General features: G+C 26.5%; 1 protein-coding gene across 7 annotated transcripts in view; it reads left to right on the top strand.

The window, feature by feature from the left end:
- The window catches only part of LOC124419767 (sodium/calcium exchanger 3), a 162,423-nt gene that overhangs the window by 69,386 nt on the left and 74,592 nt on the right, over nt 1–18,445 (top strand). For 3 of the 7 annotated variants that reach the window (XM_046950344.1, XM_046950343.1, XM_046950341.1), the window contains exon 2: nt 2,183–2,373. The exons of 1 other annotated variant lie outside the window; for it this stretch is intronic. The gene's annotated coding sequence lies outside the window, so the exon portion shown is untranslated. Of the gene's footprint in view, nt 1–1,975; nt 2,374–18,445 lie in introns of all 7 variants that reach the window. 3 more of the 7 variants (XM_046950340.1, XM_046950337.1, XM_046950342.1) reach the window with 2 other exon arrangements.

The raw sequence follows: 18,445 nt of genomic DNA, 5'->3' as shown, positions 1-18,445 counted from the left end.
GTAGAGCAATGAAATTCAACATAAACAAGATTTGTATAAAAAATTGTTCAAGAAAATTTGAGGAGGATCGGGCCATAATTGACTTTAACAATCACCCCGCCCATGTAAGGTCTCTTTCAAAATAGATACTATTTGGATTCTTTTTATTGAAATTTGATCAGTTATCTATATAAAATGTTTTGTTCTTCATTTTACAATCAGCAAACATCCCAGCAAAAATAAAACGAAGTACTTCCAAAAGAATAACATTTATCACCACTTCAAAAGTAGCGCTTAGTGATTTTTTTTAACTTCTATGGAGATGAAGTTTATTAATGTCCAATGAAGCGAAAGGCATCAATTTTTTTTTAATTGAAGAAATATTTTGTCGCACTAAAATCTTTTGAATTAAATCAATTTTATTTTGGAGTTAATTGATAAATTCGTGTTATTTATTTATTTATATTAATATCATTTAAGTCAAATTAGATGTATTCTACAACACTACAATTTCACTTCCTAAGAACTTCCAAAACAAGAACATAAAAACTACTTCCTTAGAATGTCTTCATATGTAGTGAATTTGGAACCAAATAAAAAGAACACCCCTCCCATGAAAAGCCTGTGTTAAAATCATAACTTCTTCAGGTCTTTTTCAGTACTTCCAAGGAGTAAATTCTACTTCTTTTTCGCTTCTTTGGAAGTTCTTTTTTTGCTGGGATAAAACGAAGTAATTCCGAAATAATAACATTTATCACCACTTCAAAGGTAGCACTAAATGAATTTTTTCACCTTCTGTGGAAGTGAGGTTTATTGACATCCAAAGAAGCGAAAAAATCTCTTTTATTTTCATTTTTGAATTAATCCAATTTTGTATTGGAGTTAATTGATAAATGCGTGTGATTTATTAATTTATGTTAATATTATTTGAGTCAGATTAGTTGTGTTCTATAGTACTACAACTTCACTTCGTAATAACTTCCAAAAAATGAACATACAAATTACTTCCTTAGAATGACTTCAGATGTAGTGAAATTGGAACCAAATAAAAAGAACATCCCTCCTATGATAAGCCTGTGTTAAAATCATAACTTCTTCATGTCTTTTTTCCGTACTTTAATGGAGTAAACTCTACTTCTTTTTCGGTTCTTTGGAAGTTCTTTTTTGCTGGGATAAATAATAACATTTAAATTAGTTCTATTATACTACACCATTACTTCCTAATAATTTCCAAAAAAAAAAAAAAAAAAAATAACATACAAATTACTTCCGATGTAGTGAATTTAAAATGAAGCGTATAAAATATATTAATATTTTACTTAATAAAAATAGTTCTAGCCGATGTGTAGGGTGCAAAAATAATTCAGCCCACCAAATGAATTTTTAAGGTTTAAGAATTTTTAAAGTTCGTTTTGTAAAGTAGCTTTGTTATTATTTATTTTTTCGAAAACAATTATTAATAAATAATAATTAAATTTATTCATACAATCTGCTCGTCATTATTTAAAATCTATTTAAAAATATTTAAACAAATTGTTGCAAAATATAAATAAATAAACTTCGTGCAGTTTGAAAAGGCAAATACATTCAATGTTTCGACAGGGTATTTTCATATAAAAAGTTATTTAAAAAAACAAATTTTGGGATAATAATATATTAAGTACTTAAAAAGCTAAATATATTAAAATAAATAATTTTGTTTAATAAAACACCCTTTACCACCCGCAAACCGATTTATTTCCTTTCGTTACGATTTATATAGTGTTCAAATGTATTCGAGTGTTTTTTTATTAAATATTTCATTTAATCATTCAAAACAACAGCTAAAACAAGTGATAAATATATAATTAAAAAAATATTATTGAAGTAAAAAAAAAAATCATAATTTTTTTCACTGCAATAATCATAAATATTAATAATTTAATTTTCTTATTTTAATTTATAAATGTACAAATATTATTAAACATAAAACAACAAATATTATTAAAATAAAAAGCACAACACAACTGTTTTGTATTGTGTTATTAATAAAATTTATAATTTCATACTGCCAACGAGGAAAACTTGATATAATCACCATAAAAAGAAAATAACCCTAAATAAATCTTTAATGCGATCATAAAATTCCAACGATTGAAAAAAAGAACACACAAAATAAATGAATTAAATTTATTAAATAATTTTTATTTAAACGAATTTTTAGCAATAAATAACAAATAACAAAACTAAAGAAAAGAAATTATGAATGAAATAATAATAAATAAATCAATGAATGTGTTTAAATAATTATACATACGCATCACCAAAAACGAATTCTTTTAAGAAATATAAGCCGTGTGAAACCTTTCAAGTAGTTGAACTTCAACTTTGATAAATCGATTTCTAAGGAAAATTGTAAGTAATGATTAGTTAATATTTGTCTAGTGGTTGTCTTTCTAAAATAATTTTCGTATATTAATTGTTATATATGTACATACACTGAACAAAATCCAGGCCTAATTTTTACGAAAAATTTCGTACTTTGTATGAAATGTTTCGCATCACAAATTTGTTGCGTAATATTAACGGATTTTTACAAAATATTTTAAAAATGTTATTTTTTTATTTTAAAAAATAAAACAAGTAATACTATGTATGTATACACGGTTGTTAGATCTTACAACGTTGGCAGTAAAATGTGCAGAAAATATCTAATAACAGTGTATACTTACACATTTTGTCTTCTAATACTGTCAGTAATGCTTTTTCTGACAACGTTGCAAAATAAAAATTATAAGTTCATTCGATTGATAGACATTTTCTGAACATTTTACTGACAACGTTGTAAGATCTGACAACCATGTATCACGGCTTTAAAAGTTCTATATTCAGCTGCGCCCAATCATATATTCCTTTGAAGTATTAGAAATAACATTTATGTTTAATATAAAAAAATCAAAAATTAACCTTTAAAGAAGAAAAATTGTCCAAAAAGTACCCTTTTATATGCTGCCACTTACTCTAGTTTCTACATGCTTAATTTCATGTTTTTAGGCTCAATATTATAAAAAATTTAAAAAGTACCTTTTAAAGAACAAAAAATTACAAAAAGTCCCTTTTATAGAGACTCAATATTTATTGTTTATTGTATAGAAAATAAAAAAGTACCTTTTGCAGAGCAAAGAAGTACCAAAAAAACTCCTTTTATTGGTTCTTATACTCCTGGTTCTACATATATAATTTCATGTTTTTTAGGGTTAATATTATAGAAAATTTAAAAAGTACCTTTTGAAGAACAAAAAAGTACCCCTTATTAAATAATCTTATTTTTCTTGGTTCAAAATTATATAAAATTCAAAAAGAAAAATTGAAGAACGTCTCCTTTTATAGGTTGTGACTTACTCCCGGTTCTACATGCTTAATTTCATGTTTATAGGTTCAATGTTATAGAAAAAATCAAAAAGTAGTTGAAGAAGGAAAAATTACCAAAACTTCCTTTTTATATGTTTTCACTTACTATATGTTTAATTTCATATTTCTAGATTCAAAATTATGGAAAATTCAAAAAGTACCTTATGATAGGTTCTCATTGACAAGCTTAATGTCATGTTTCTTGATTTAATATTATAAACAAAATTAAAAACTACCTTTTGAAGAAAAGAAAAGTACCAAAATGATTCCTTTTATAGGTTCTCACTTAATCCGGCCTCTATATGCTTAATCTTTCTTAGTTTTATATTATAGGAAATGAAAAAAGTACCTTAGTAGAACAAAAATACCAAAAACTACCATTTTTAAGTCGTTCTACATTCAAATTATAATATATTTATAAAGTTAAGCATGGATTATTTTCAGTGTAGTTATTATTTTAGATATTGACATTACACTAAAATATTAAGTAAATTATGTAGTTATTAGTTGTCACAAAAGAAAAGGTCAATTATATTGGTCACATTTTTTGTTTATTCTTCACGCCCTTCACAACTGTCTGCTCCCACACAGTGATTAATTCAATCTCACACTTTTTTAATTGTTTTGATTTTATCTTAATTATTACTCATCATACAGACAGAACATTTAAGGAATTCATGCTTTTATTAATTTGTTGGTTGGAAATAAACTAGTTATTGTAATACCTATTTTCTGGACGGAACTTAATTAAAATATTTTTAATGAAATTTTAAGAATATAAAATTTGCGGCATGTATCTTTCGCACAAGGTTTATATGAACAGCCAGTCGGACAGACGGACATGTCTTAATCGATTCAAAAAATGATTCTGCACCGATCGGTATACTTTAAGGGCGGTATTGGGCCAATATACCTACACCACTATATGGTGTAGGGTAAAATATAAGAAACTAATTAAGAAATGAGATTAAAGTATAACTCATTTAAAACTAGATTTTAATATTCAATCCCGAAGTGTATGTTTTATGCTGAAGTTGGGAAATAAAATTAAACATATGTAAAACTAAAATGTTTATTTTAAATATTTGTTTTTTTTTAATTTTTTTAATATGAATTTAACATTTTGTGTTTGTCCATCCGTACAAAATTAACTTTTTACAAAGTTAAAAGAAAATTTATGGATTTATTCTTTCTCTTGCTGCTCAAATTATATTTTGTCTTTGACATTTACTAACTTTAATAACATTTGTCAAGAAAATAACAAAATTGTAAAAATATCTTTCATAAATCAATCATAAGTCAAGAAACACATACATTTTATATGTTTCACAACAAACAACACTCCCTAATAATGCTCAACAAACTTGCAACACTTGAATTTTATTGTTTGCAGCGATGCAAACAAAAGACATCACAACAAATGTGAAAGATTGCATGAAAAGTGACAGGAAAACATAAACTACGATTGCAAAAATAATTTAACAAAAATAATAAAATTATTTTAAACCAAAGGTAATTGGCATTTTGTTAAAGGAATTAAATTATTTTGAGCTCTAACTCTTGAATATCCCTATTATTTGCAAAACGATTAAATATTGTTTCCTTTTTTGGAAAATTTCTTTGTCACGTTTAAGCAAGTTATAAATGATATGAATCATTTATTTATTTATTTACTCTAAAAATATCTTAAATACTTTATTGTTGTTATTCCAAAGGGAAAGCACCTTACTAATACCCTGGAGTATTTTTCTGAATAATAATTTATATCATTTTCTTTGCAATTTTTTTAACTTTCATAAAGCTGTTTTAACTACATGACAATTTTAAAATTAAAATAAATATTATGATATTATTTTGTTGTTTGTGGTTTTTTAAAGAAATGAAAAATTATAACAAAACTATTTATTATTTGAAATATAAATTTGAGATAAAATTGGAAACTATAAACTATAGACTGAATATAGACTAGACTGTAGACTAGACTGTAAACTAGACTATAGACTTGACTTTAGACTAGACTATAGGCTAGAATATAGGCTAGACTATAGACTGGACTATAGATTAGACTATAGACTAGATTATAGACTAGACTATGGACTAGGCTAGACTAGACTATACACTAGACTATAGACTAGATAATAGACTAGACTGAAGACTAGTCTATATACTAGACTATAGACTAGACTATAGACTAGACTATAGACTAGACTATAGACTAGACTATAGACTAGACTATAGACTAGACTATAGACTAGACTATAGACTAGACTATAGAATAGACTATAGACTAGACTATAGACTAGACTATAGACTAGACTATAGACTAGACTATAGACTAGACTATAGAATAGACTATAGACTAGACTATATACTACACTATAGACTAGACTATAGACTACACTATAGACTAGACTATAGACTAGACTACACTATAGACTAGACTATAGACTAGACTAGACTATAGACTAGACTATAGACTAGACTATAGACTAGACTATAGACTAGACTATAGACTTGACTAGACTATAGACTAGACTATAGACTAGACTAGATACGAGTCTAGAGATTATTATTTTCCAGTTATCTTTATCGCATAGTGATATGTATTTGTCGATGGATGTTTAAAACACTACATTGTTACTTCCCTTAATTTCTTATTAAATTGTCATGCTCCATTACACTTCTTAAATGTATAAATATCTTTACTTGAAGAATAAAATTAAAAAAAATCAAACATTTATATTTTCACGCTCGAATGTTTAAGTAAATTTAATAAAGTTTTTCAACACATTTATATACACATACATACATATGTACACATCTTAAAATTTCTTAGTTGAAAGAAAGCAACGAAAACATTATACAGCAAGCAGTTCGCAAGTTTTATTAAGAAAACATTTTTTTCTTCACATTTTTCTATTTTCCTTACTGCAAAATGTCAAAGACAATTATGCGTTAATAAACAATGTGAGTAAAATAAATAGAAAGAAAAAAGAACATCTAGCTAAACAAAAAAAAAAAAAAAAAAAACTATATAAAATATTTGCGAAAGAATAAAAACAAAATGTCACAAACACTTGAAAAAGTATTAAAGATATTTTTTCTTTTTTTAGTTATTTTTTCTTATAAGTTACATTTAAAAGTTGATATTTTTTCTATTTTCGTTTACAGAGAATATTTAAAATTTGAGAAAAATAAAAACAGAACATGCAGATGTAAATGTAAATATTTATAAAAGTTTAAATATACTTACACACATACATATGTATATATTTAACAAAATAAATGAAAGCAAATGTATTGTTATAATAAAATTTAGTTAATGTTTTTACTAGTAGTAGACATTTAAATTTATGTACATATGCATATGTAATTTAGAAGAAAACAACCCTGTAGCAAAATTTCTTAGAGAAAAATAAGATCTGTCTAAAATTTTCAATAATAACTATGAATATTATATTGAATTTTGAAAGTTATCAGAATGCACTAACATAAGAAAAGTTTCGATTAAACTTTAATCACACGATCTTTTAATAACGTGCGCAAATTTATACTTAAAAAGCTCTTGAAAATTTGCCCTGTTTATTAAAAAAAAGAAAATTTTTTTTCAATGTTTAAAAAAATTAATTGTATTAATTAAAATTTAATCAAAATTGTATACTTAAGTTTCAAACAACGAGATAATTTAGACAAATAAAAATTTGCTAAAAAAAATTAAAGAAACCATTTTTGGAAATTTTTGATCACATTCGAGTCATTTATGAGTCTTCTGCACGATGAAAATGATCATAAATGCGCTCATTTTCTAATCATAAATGATACATTCGTCGGGAAAAAATCCCACGACTCTTCTAAAGGAGTCATTTATAAGCCCCACTTTTGATCAATTATGGTTAATTTTTTAATCTTTTTTGAGTCATTAATGGGCCAAATAACTGGTCGCTTTCGAGTTATTTCCGACTCATTTTTGAGTCTTTTCTGAGTAATTTTTATGTTTGTTACATACATATACAATATAACTGAAAACAGTTTTTGATCGTCCGACTGAGCGAAATTTATGTACAAACTAAATTTATAAACAATCATATTTCAAACACCTGGATGACCTATTTATGATTGGTATACATTTTGTTATTGTTTTTTCTAACCATTTCGACTCATTTTTGAATCGTTTTTGAGTCATTTTTAAGTGTAAGTGTTGCTTTTTCATTACAAACAAAAACAATTACCTAATGAACAATTTTAGATCTTCCAACTGCTTAAAATATTTTCTAGTCACTTTTTTTAACCGCTCAACTTATCAATCGCTTTTAGGTCATCAAAAGGAGTCTAAAATTACTCAGTTTACTGATTAATCATCCAACAAACTTCCAAATGCTACCTGGGATGTTAATTAAAGTAAAATCGGTTCATAAATAACGGAGATATGAATCTAACAGAACGATCTAGCAAAACGTTAAGAATGAATGTGTTGCTCTTCAAAACAAACTCTCTAGCTGTCCGGATATAAAATTTAAAGGAACAAAGCGTATAAAAATTGTTGAAATCGGTACATTATTTCACTTTGCCCGAAGCTCCCGATTTTGGATTTTTATGTCATAATTACTGCTATCTCTCCAATGGCCACAATTTTATCAAAACTTTATTTATTACCATAAGTACCAAAGCAAAAAATTTATATACTTAACTGTTAAAAAAAAACAAAAACAAAATCTTTGTGAAAAATAAATAGTCGGCAATGTCCGACTTTACTTTCCTACTTATTTCGTTTTACAGCTTGTGTTTTCTGAATTTTCTTAAAATTTGTACTGACTGTATTTCTTAACACGTCATGGTGAAGGATATATAAGATTCGTCAGAGACGAGTACAGAACTCTTTCGTACTACAGTTTTTTTATATAGTTTTCATCCTTATTTTGAATTTAGAATTAATAGCTAGTTCTCAGGTAACCTGCTAAGGACTATGAAACCGGTTTAAAAGATAGAAAATATCTGATTACTGTTATATACTTCAAAATCACCAAAAAATTCTTTAACTTTTAACAAATAAATATTTTACCATTTTTGCAAAAATTGTATATTTCTTACAATAATTTCCAATTGGGAAAATTTGCAGTTGTATATTCGCCAGTGTATTTATTTGTCAGGAATGTATGTTTGTATTTATATGTAGAGGTTTTTCTAAATAAATGTAAGTAACAAATCATCATAAAACTTTTAACATACTTTTTGACAATGTAAGTTGGTTATAAATCTAATTTGTTACGCTTGCCAGTTGATACTACTCAGCTGAGTGAGATTTTTTTATATGAATTTAAAATTGTAAACCAAAAACTAGTGTGGCGTTTACTTTTCGAGCAGAAATGTTTCTAATCTGATTTGAAACAACATAATTTATTTCATAATGACATTAAGAATAAATGAAAAATTATAGACCGACCCGATTATATAATATGGTAGCAACAACTCGGCAATGACTTGCACTTACATAAACACTTAATTTTTAAAGACTACTACTTACCGTCGAAGTACTACTTACCTATCGAAGTTCCTGTTTGTATTCTCGTTGGCTCTATTTGAATTCTCGTTGACCTACAAATATGATTTAGTTTTCATAATAAAACATTTAAGTTAAATTGTACCTTGCCTTAGATATACTTAAGCCATTTATTGTTGAATAAAACTGTGTAAATTTAAGTCAAATTTTGAAGGGGCTAGGGTCAAATGAGGCCCTATAATTATAGAGTTCATGAGGTCCTCAAGGCTAGTAAAGAACTTGGTTAAAAATTAACTATTCGGTGGGTTTAGTTGTATGGGAGCTAGATGAAATAATGGACCGATTTGTTTGATTACAAGATTTACATGGCCGGACAGACAGACAGACGTACGGACGGACGGACATAGTTAAATTGGCTCAGAAAATGATTCTGAACCGATTGGTATAATTTAAGGTGGGTATACAACCAATATTATTGTGCGTTACAAACATCAGCACAAACCCAATATACCCTCCCCACTAAAGTGGTATAGGGTATAACAACAAAACAACATACACAACAACATCCTTGTAAGCGAAATTGCAAGTACATACGTAGAAGTACTTTTCTTCAATGTTAAAATAATTACTAAAAATGAAAAAGTAATAAAAAGAGGGTTTATTCGCATTTAGTAATGTAAGTTTTTCTTGCTTGTTCCTACTTTCTGTCTTAAAAGTACGAGTATAGCGATGAAATTCGACATAAATAATATAATAAATAATATAAACATAAATAATAATAATATTTTTAATAAATATGTTTTAGAGTAGTTAATGTTTTATCCACTGTGACATAAAGAACTATTCCTATGGAATAAAATTTATATCTTAAACTAATAAACAAAATAATTTTAAAATATTTATTTAAGATCTCATATAAATTTTTCCTCTAGTCAGACACATAATTTTAAACAGCCTACTTGAAATATAATAAAAAAAAACAATTCACATAAAATTCTTTCATTTTGAATTTTCTCACTCTCTCGCATTCAGTATTATGAAATTTTTGGGGTGTCCGTGAAAAATTCGTTGTCATTTATTACGTGTGTCATGTGAATAATCCCTGCAGTTCGCGGTGACTGTAACTAAATGGTTGACTTTGTTCTTTATAATTACTTAGTTATAGAATTAGACTTTCAAGAAGGATTCTCTTCGATATCAAGTAGACAAATAGTCCCGGTTATAAATTATTTTTGTGGATTGTAAAACATCATATTTAGGATACATTACAGATAAAAAGTTTAAATATACAGATTATAGTTTATGGCCTCTGGTAGGTGGTTAGTGATCTAGTCTGGTAGACCGGAGGTGGTGGGTTCGATAAGGGAGCGCACAACAGGCCCGATAGAGGCCTGTGTGTATTTCTCCGGATTTGATGTGTATACATCCTCCTTTCAAACTAACTATAAAATTATTAAAAAAAATATTCTTTGTAGCGATAGCCATTGTTTTTTGATATAAATCTGCAGGGCACAAAAACTGTTAAATGAATTTGTTCGTAATACAAAAAATAATTTAAGTAGATGCTGCTGACTGGTTGGCTGGCTAGGTGGCTATGGCAGTACTTAAGTGGCTCATAAACATGTTAAAAAAATTGTTTCAATCACTTGTTTCTTGTTTTTTTCCCCAAAATATTGTTGCAAAAAACTATTTTAATGTTTCAAATTGTTTGCATTTTGTGATTTTGGCGCTTTTAAACAATTTGGAACAATAAGCTTAATATAAGCTAAAACAAAAAAATATTTAAAAGCACTTAAAATTTGTAGTGGGGAAAACAGCAAAAAAAAAAATAAATAAATGACAAAACATTGTGTTGAAAATGTTTTAAAACCAAACCTTAGATATTTTTTAATTATATATATTTAAATGAAAGTATTTCTTGCTTTAAATAAATATGTGAAATTCTACTTAAATAAGTCTTATATGAATTAAATTCTCTCTACAATCGGTCCATAACTGAGCCTACCCCTCATTTATGGTCCCCTCCAAAAAAATGACTTTATCACCCATTACTGACTTAAAAATTCGAGTTTACCGCGGAAATTCGATATAAGTAAGTTGTAAAAATCTATATACCTAATTTTATGAAGATCGGTCCATAATAAACCCTAACCCCCATATAAGATAGGTATATTAGATTCGGCGTAGTTGAAAGAAAGACAATTACTTGTTTTCTTTTTTATTATGAAAATAATTCGTGAATAACATTATAATTTTTCTTAAATTTTATATAAATGTTTTAAATTTATTTCTTTTCAATTTACGAAAAATAATTTTACAAAATGTTTTCGTACTTTCTTAGAAAAGGGTTCGATTAAATAATATTTCTTATTATACACGAAATTTTCGTAAATATTACAAAAAAAATTAGTTACAAAATTTCTGTAAAATTTAGCATAGATTAAGTATTAACAGTGTTTAGAATATTAACCAGCAGAGAAAGTTTAGACATTTAGAAAAGAACGCAAAAACTAATAAGAATGTATGGTTAATAATAAAACAATTAATTAATTTGTTTACATCAATTCCAAAATAATTTGTTAAAAAAGAGAAGATTTCATAAACATGGACCTAAACCTCATAAAGAGACACTAGAACATTTAATATAATAATTTATTAATTATGAACACAAAAGCTCTGTCGAGGTGTACATTTGTATGGGGGATATGTGAAATATTGAATCGATGTTAACAATTTTATTAAAGCTTCGTTTTTTTTTTTGTCAAATGTAGAGAATGTGCCAAATATGATCATACATACATAGCTAAATCGGAAACCGGTAGTACAAATTAAGCTTATGTAAAACTTAGATATTTCAGTAGGTGTAAATGTATAAGTATAATTAACATTACTATACGGCCATGATAAAATACTTGACCGATTACAAAAATGTAAATAGATTTTGTTCTTCGAGGCTAATGTATGTATGTGTCAAATTTAATAAAACTTGAACACAAGTCGCAGCAGTTCGACAAAATTTGAAATTTCCTTTTAACATCCCCTTCCCGCGCCTGCCTTAAGTGTAACCTACCACATAGGTAAATAGTTCCGCTAAAAGACAGGAGTGACAAACTCGACTTAGAAAGTGATAATCAGGGAAACCGAAAACATGCTCTAAAAAAAGTGTTTTAAGCGCTTTAAAAATGCCGTAAAAAACTCAAAATATACTCTTAAAATTTAAAAAATATGCTCTAAAAATAAAATTTTTCATTATTTTTTAACATTGAAAAGCTCAAAAAGACAGAAATTGTAATGAAATAATAAATGTTTAGTGTCATATTTCATCCTACAAGATTTTTTATAATTGATTCATCTCATAGTTTAAAGAACTAGTTTAATAGAATTCCGTTTTACGTTCAGATAACCAATTAATATCATGAAACCATTTGGACCCCAAAAAACATATTTCAAACGACAAAGTTTGACACATTTCTACCAATTGTATTCATAGCTTCTAAACTGACATTTTAATCGGTGTTGTCATAAATTCCAATAATTAGTTTTTTAAACTATAAAAATGGATTGGTCTCATGAAATCATAAGTAATAGGTTTTATGTCTGATTTAAAATGTAATGCTTTATTGAACAAAAACTATAACATTGGTTTTCGTGAGAGTAATGTATTTTTTGCAGTTTTTAAGTTCTACAAACGAATTTTTTTCAAAATTGTAAAATAGGCTGAAAAATTAAATTTTTTTTTTTAAATAAAGTTTTGAAAATGTACAAAAACGAAAAAAAGCGAAAACATCAAAATATGCACTAAAAGAGTAAAATATGCTCTAAAAACTCGAAAATATGCCTTAAATATGCTAAAAAAGTCAAATCATGCAAAATTATGCTCTTATGGGTAAAATATGTAAAAATATGCTCTAACAAATCGATGCTAAAATTCTTAAATTGGTCTAAAACGTATAAATATCTTATCCATGAGTCCATACGACGCTCCACAAAAAACATGCATTTGCATATTTTGGTTTCCCTGGTGATAATGAATATAGGGATATTATATTTTTGTTGTTATAAACATGCATAATTCCCTTCTCACTATTGTGTTGTAGGGTATAATAAATACATATGTATACATTATTTTACCCCCAACAACTTTGTTAGGAATTAGAGTTTTGACAGAAGCGGACTTAAAGGTTTTATCTCACCTTCCACTCTGGTGATTTCTATGTGTATGTATGAATAAATACTAAATTACAAATGTATTTTTAAGATAACTACACATATTCTAATGTTTTATTAGTTTTTAGGTTTAATATATAGCTAAAAGAAGAAATTACATACATACATATGTACGTACATATTTTCTATCTTTTAAACCACCACAAACCCCACCAAAAGACAAAAAAATACTTAAAAGACATGAAACCAAAAAAAAAATAAAAATAAAAGAAGAAAAATTGCTGAATATAACGAAAACACGAAAATATTTTTAACAAAATATTTTATGTAGCATTAATTTTTCTTTTTTCATTTTTTCTTCTTTTTTTCATATTATTTATACAAACACATTTACATATATGTATGCATGTGTATATTTATCCGATTGTATGTTAAATGTTTAGATTATACAAATAAACAAACCTGTGCTACAGTGGGTAGGAAAACAAGAAAATCTATATTAAATTTGAGTAAAATGTTATTGAATGAAAATATTTTTTTCATATCATTTACAATTTTAAAAGCATTAAAAAAACTATAATATACTTTTTTATTTTTTCTTTTTAGGTAAGTTGTAATATGAAGAAACTGAATGTACTGAAAACTAATTATTGGTAAGAAGTAATTTAAGCAGCAAAAACTTACATATAAAAGTAAATCGTTAAATATTACATTGGAGGCAAGTGTTTAAAATGGGTGCTTACAAAAAAAAAGGAATTACATAAGTACTTACTATGAACGCCTGCAAATAGGGAGTTAAGTAATTAGGTTTATTTGTTTTCACACAAAAATATATATTTTTTGTTTGTGTTTTAAGTTCGAAAACAATATGTCAAGGTTTAAAAGTAAGCACTTACATAATATATTATTTCATGGTCATTAAGTATAATAAGTCATTCCCTAGGTAACCGCAAATATCCTCTAAAAAAAGAGTTTTAAGCAGTAAAAACTCGAAATAGGCTTTTAAAATTTTTAAAATAAGCTCTTAAAATAAATTTTCTGTTTATTTTTTAAAATTGAAAAGCTCAACAAGACTGAAAATGTAATGAAATATTCAATATTTAATGTTATATTTCATACTACAAGATTTTAATAATTGTTTCATCTTATACGTCCAAACAACTAATATATAACATGAAGTCATTTGATGGAAAGATGCTCATAAAATTTGGTAGAGAGAATTTGACTCATATAAAACTTTGCATTTTTAAAACAGTAATGACTGGTAAAGCTGTTTTTCGGGAGGCCACCTAAGTGGGGGCTATACGAAAACGTGTACCGATATTACCCATTTTCAAAACCAAACAAGCCTTACATATAAGGAATATTTATGTGAAATTTAAACCTTCTAGCTCTCTGACTTCAACAGTCAGACAGACGGACTGACGGATGGACGGACAGACATGACTTGGATATAATAAGGACCCAGAATAAGTATATACTTTTGTGTTCAATGATCAATATTTCCATGTGTTACAAACGGATGACAAAATCAATATAACCCCCATCTTTTTTGATGTAGGGTATAAAAGATATTTCCATTTAATTCTAAAGATGTTACTTAAAAAATTACTAAAGGCCTATTTGAAACCAAATTTGAAAAAAATGTTAGGGCCCCTTATTTATGAACCGATTTTGCTGATTTCATATAAGAAACTTTTCATGTTTGATAGAACTATTGAAGATTTGAATTTCGAGGATTTGGATAAAAATAGACTGCAAATCACTTTATTTGAAATGCTTTTTTCGCTACCTTAATTTAATGCAATGCCCATGTCCAAAATATCAAGAACCTTATGTCACTTAATCGACTTTACTCCACCTTTAAATATAGATAAAGCAACTTTGATCCAACTAATCTCTAAAGACACATTCCAGCAAAAAGAAAACGAAGTCACCACTTCAAAAGTATCATTAAGTGAATTTGTTTACGTTTGAATTAAACCTATTTTATTTTCGAGTTAGTCAATAAATGCGTGTAATTTATTTATGTATGTCAATATTTATATTCCTAATAACTTCCAAAAAACAACATAAAGACAAGTATGAATGTATAGTCGGACGTAGCCGACCATATTATACCCTACACCAGTCAGTATAATAAAAGCATTTGGTTTGTTTTTTTAACTTTATTTCGGAATATTTTTACTTTTTTTTTTGGCAAAAAAATAGATTTTTTTTAAGAGGGCTCAAAGGGGAGTAGGGCATAATATGGCCCTATCCTTAAAAATGTTGTAAGGGGGAATTAAGTCTTCTTCAATATTATTTACGTAGAATTTAAAAGTGTTATTAGTCATTAAGTCATTTTCTGAAGGGGGGTTTGTATGAGGGATAGGGTCAAATGAAGCCCGATCATTACAAAAATCGGTAGTTTCATTTAAAGTTATATAAAACTACGTTTTGTCGACTTTTGTTAACATAATAGATCATTTAAATTAATTATAAGCCAAACGGTCCTATTTGGGGTACGGTTGTATGGGGCTAATGCGGCTAACTTAGTTTGACAGTTCAAATTTTTTCAACCAATTTTCGTGGGCTAATTGGTGCTAGAACGAGTTCTTTCGTTTATCAAGCAATAGAATTTCATATACTATAGAGATTTAGTATTTCATTTTCTTTGAAGTATGTGTGTTTTCCTTAAAAATTTTTAACATTCTACTTAAAATGAGGATTTCAACAATATCTTTTCATGAAAGGAATAATAAGTTTAAATTTTTTTCATTTCATATCTTTTTGAAGGGGTTATTGAGGTTTTTCACTTAAAGCATTATTGGATTGTTTTAGCGTTTTTTTTTTCTTTTTTAGTCGATATACGAATGAACAAAATAAAACAAACACTCGACTTTTTTTAATTTGTATAGTTTTAATTTTAGAACATGTAAACCATAGATAGACATTGCTAATCCCATCACTGCTAGTGTAATTATGACGATGATGTTGAAGATCATGATGTTCACTGCTACCACGTGCCCCACTAAAATCTATAATTTTGTTCTTTATTCTTGTGTTGTTTCTTTTTTTTTTTTGTTCTGTTTTCGGCCATCTGTTTTAAACATAAATATGCACTTGCATTTTTTAATATTATTTTTCCATTTTTATTTTTTGAAATACAATTGTTTTGTTTCTTGAATTTCTTGTTTATGGATTTTTTTTACCATAAAATTATTTAAACATTCATTTAAATTTTAATGCGTGAATGTATCTATAGCAGTGTATTGTATTTTTTTATTTTAAACAAAAATTGTTAATCATTTGTTTATAGTTTAAGTTGTCAGTGTGGAAAATGCATTTTAATGTAGACAATTTTTTGATTTATACGAATTCATTAACTGGTATGTTAATTTTTTATGGACTTTTAAAGAAAAATAAATAATTTTATTGAATTCTATGTGTGTGGAAGTGTTGTAGGTGAATGTATTTTTTGAAAGTGTACATATGTATATGTATTAACTTAGTGTGTCGTTTGCATTTCCTCAAAGGTTAATGAATTTGAATATTTTAAAAGGAAAACGAAATATGATTTATATAATTTATAAACACCCACTAATCGATAAATGAGTAGGTGTGATAAGTTTGACTTTAAGATAAATAACAAAACAAATGTATCAAATTTTGAGATGCCAATGAATTTTGTACACATCAAAAAAATTGAAATTCTATTGTTTAAAAGTATATTCACACTGCGAAAATTATTCACAAAATTTACTTAAAATTTTACATCAGCTAAAGATCGATGTAGAAGACTCACTCGCTGAAATAAACAAAATTTGTGTGTTAGATAGATAGATAGATAGATAGATAGATAGATAGATAGATAGATAGATAGATAGATAGATAGATAGATAGATAGATAGATAGATAGATAGATAGATAGATAGATAGATAGATAGATAGATAGATAGATAGATAGATAGATAGATAGATAGATAGTTATTTATTTAGTTAGATAGTTCTTTATTTTTTTATTTATTTATTTATTTATTTTATTTTATTATCTAGTTAGATTTTATTTATCTAGTTAGATAGATAGTTAGTTAGTTAATTAGTTAGTTAGTTAGTTAGTTAATTAGTTAGTTAGCTATTTAGTTAGTTAGTTACTTAGTTAGTTGGTAAGTTAAGCTTTGCATACACGTCTGGTAGATCTAACTAGAAACATTGTCTTGCAACATTGTCCACTTTTTCTGATAATATTGCAAAACAAAAATTTTATGATCACGCAATAATAAGACATTTTCTTCACATTTTACTTACAACGTTGTTAGATCTGACAATCGTGAATAACAACGTTTACTTAGTTTGTTGGTGACTTTGTTTTTTATATGAATAATTTCCACATAACAGGACCCGATATTAGTTCACTAAATTTGTCCAGATTGCAACACTAAAAACATTCAAAAATTCTTACTGTGTACTTGTGCATAAGTACCATGAATGTTGCTAGCAACATGTTGCTTAAAGAAATGTTAATTATAGTGTGTTGAATCCATTGAATGTGATGTACATGTTTAACATTACTTTGTCTGATAAACTCTCATATGTTGATGTTGTGATTTCAATAACAAAATCTTGGGTATTTAAAACAAAAAAAAAAAAACAACAACAAACTAAATATGTAAAAAAAAATTGCACATAAAAAATGCAGGCAAATAATTTGTAAGTGTAAAATTGAGAGATTACCAAAAGAAACACTCAATGCTTAAAAAAATACATTTAAAGGTACTTTTAACAGCATTTGTCACTTGTTTATGTTAAATTAAGAAAAACAAAACAAAAATTAAGAAACATCAAAAACAAAAGCATTTTTTTCTAGTAGCTGAATTGTGGTTTTTGAAATATGTAGCAAAATTAAAAAAAAGTACAAATACAAAAACAATAAAAATTTAACAATAAAAAATAATGTAAAAATTTAAACAAAACGACAAATGTATACAAAAAATAATAATAGAAATTTAGAATAATAGCCGCAGCGCTGTAGCAGTCGCTGTCTTAACAGCAGCAACAAATAAAAATAAATACAAAAATGTTAAATGCAGCTGCAAGCAGTTGTTGCTGCAGAGGTAGAGAAACAAATTTCTGAATAAAAACCAACAGCAGATAATATACAAAAACTTAACAAAAATAAAAATGTTGCAAAGCCAATAGACTTTTTGTTGTTGAGTTAGTAAAAAAATTTTGATAATTTTTTTTTTTGCATTTTAGTAGAAGAGTGTCGGGCTGTTGGACTACAAGTTTTTTGTGTTTCAGTGATAATTACAGAAATTTTGAAATTAAAATTTTAATTTAAAAATATGTGTTTATAATAAAAAATAAATAATAAAAATACCTAAAAAATGGTTTAAAATTTTAGAAAAGCAAAAAAAAATATATATTAAA

Source organism: Lucilia cuprina, chromosome 4 (assembly GCF_022045245.1).
Source record: "Lucilia cuprina isolate Lc7/37 chromosome 4, ASM2204524v1, whole genome shotgun sequence".
Classification (NCBI taxonomy): Eukaryota; Metazoa; Arthropoda; class Insecta; order Diptera; family Calliphoridae; genus Lucilia; species Lucilia cuprina.
Note: the sequence above shows the minus strand (reverse complement) of the source record. Positions and strands in the feature narration are given on the sequence as shown.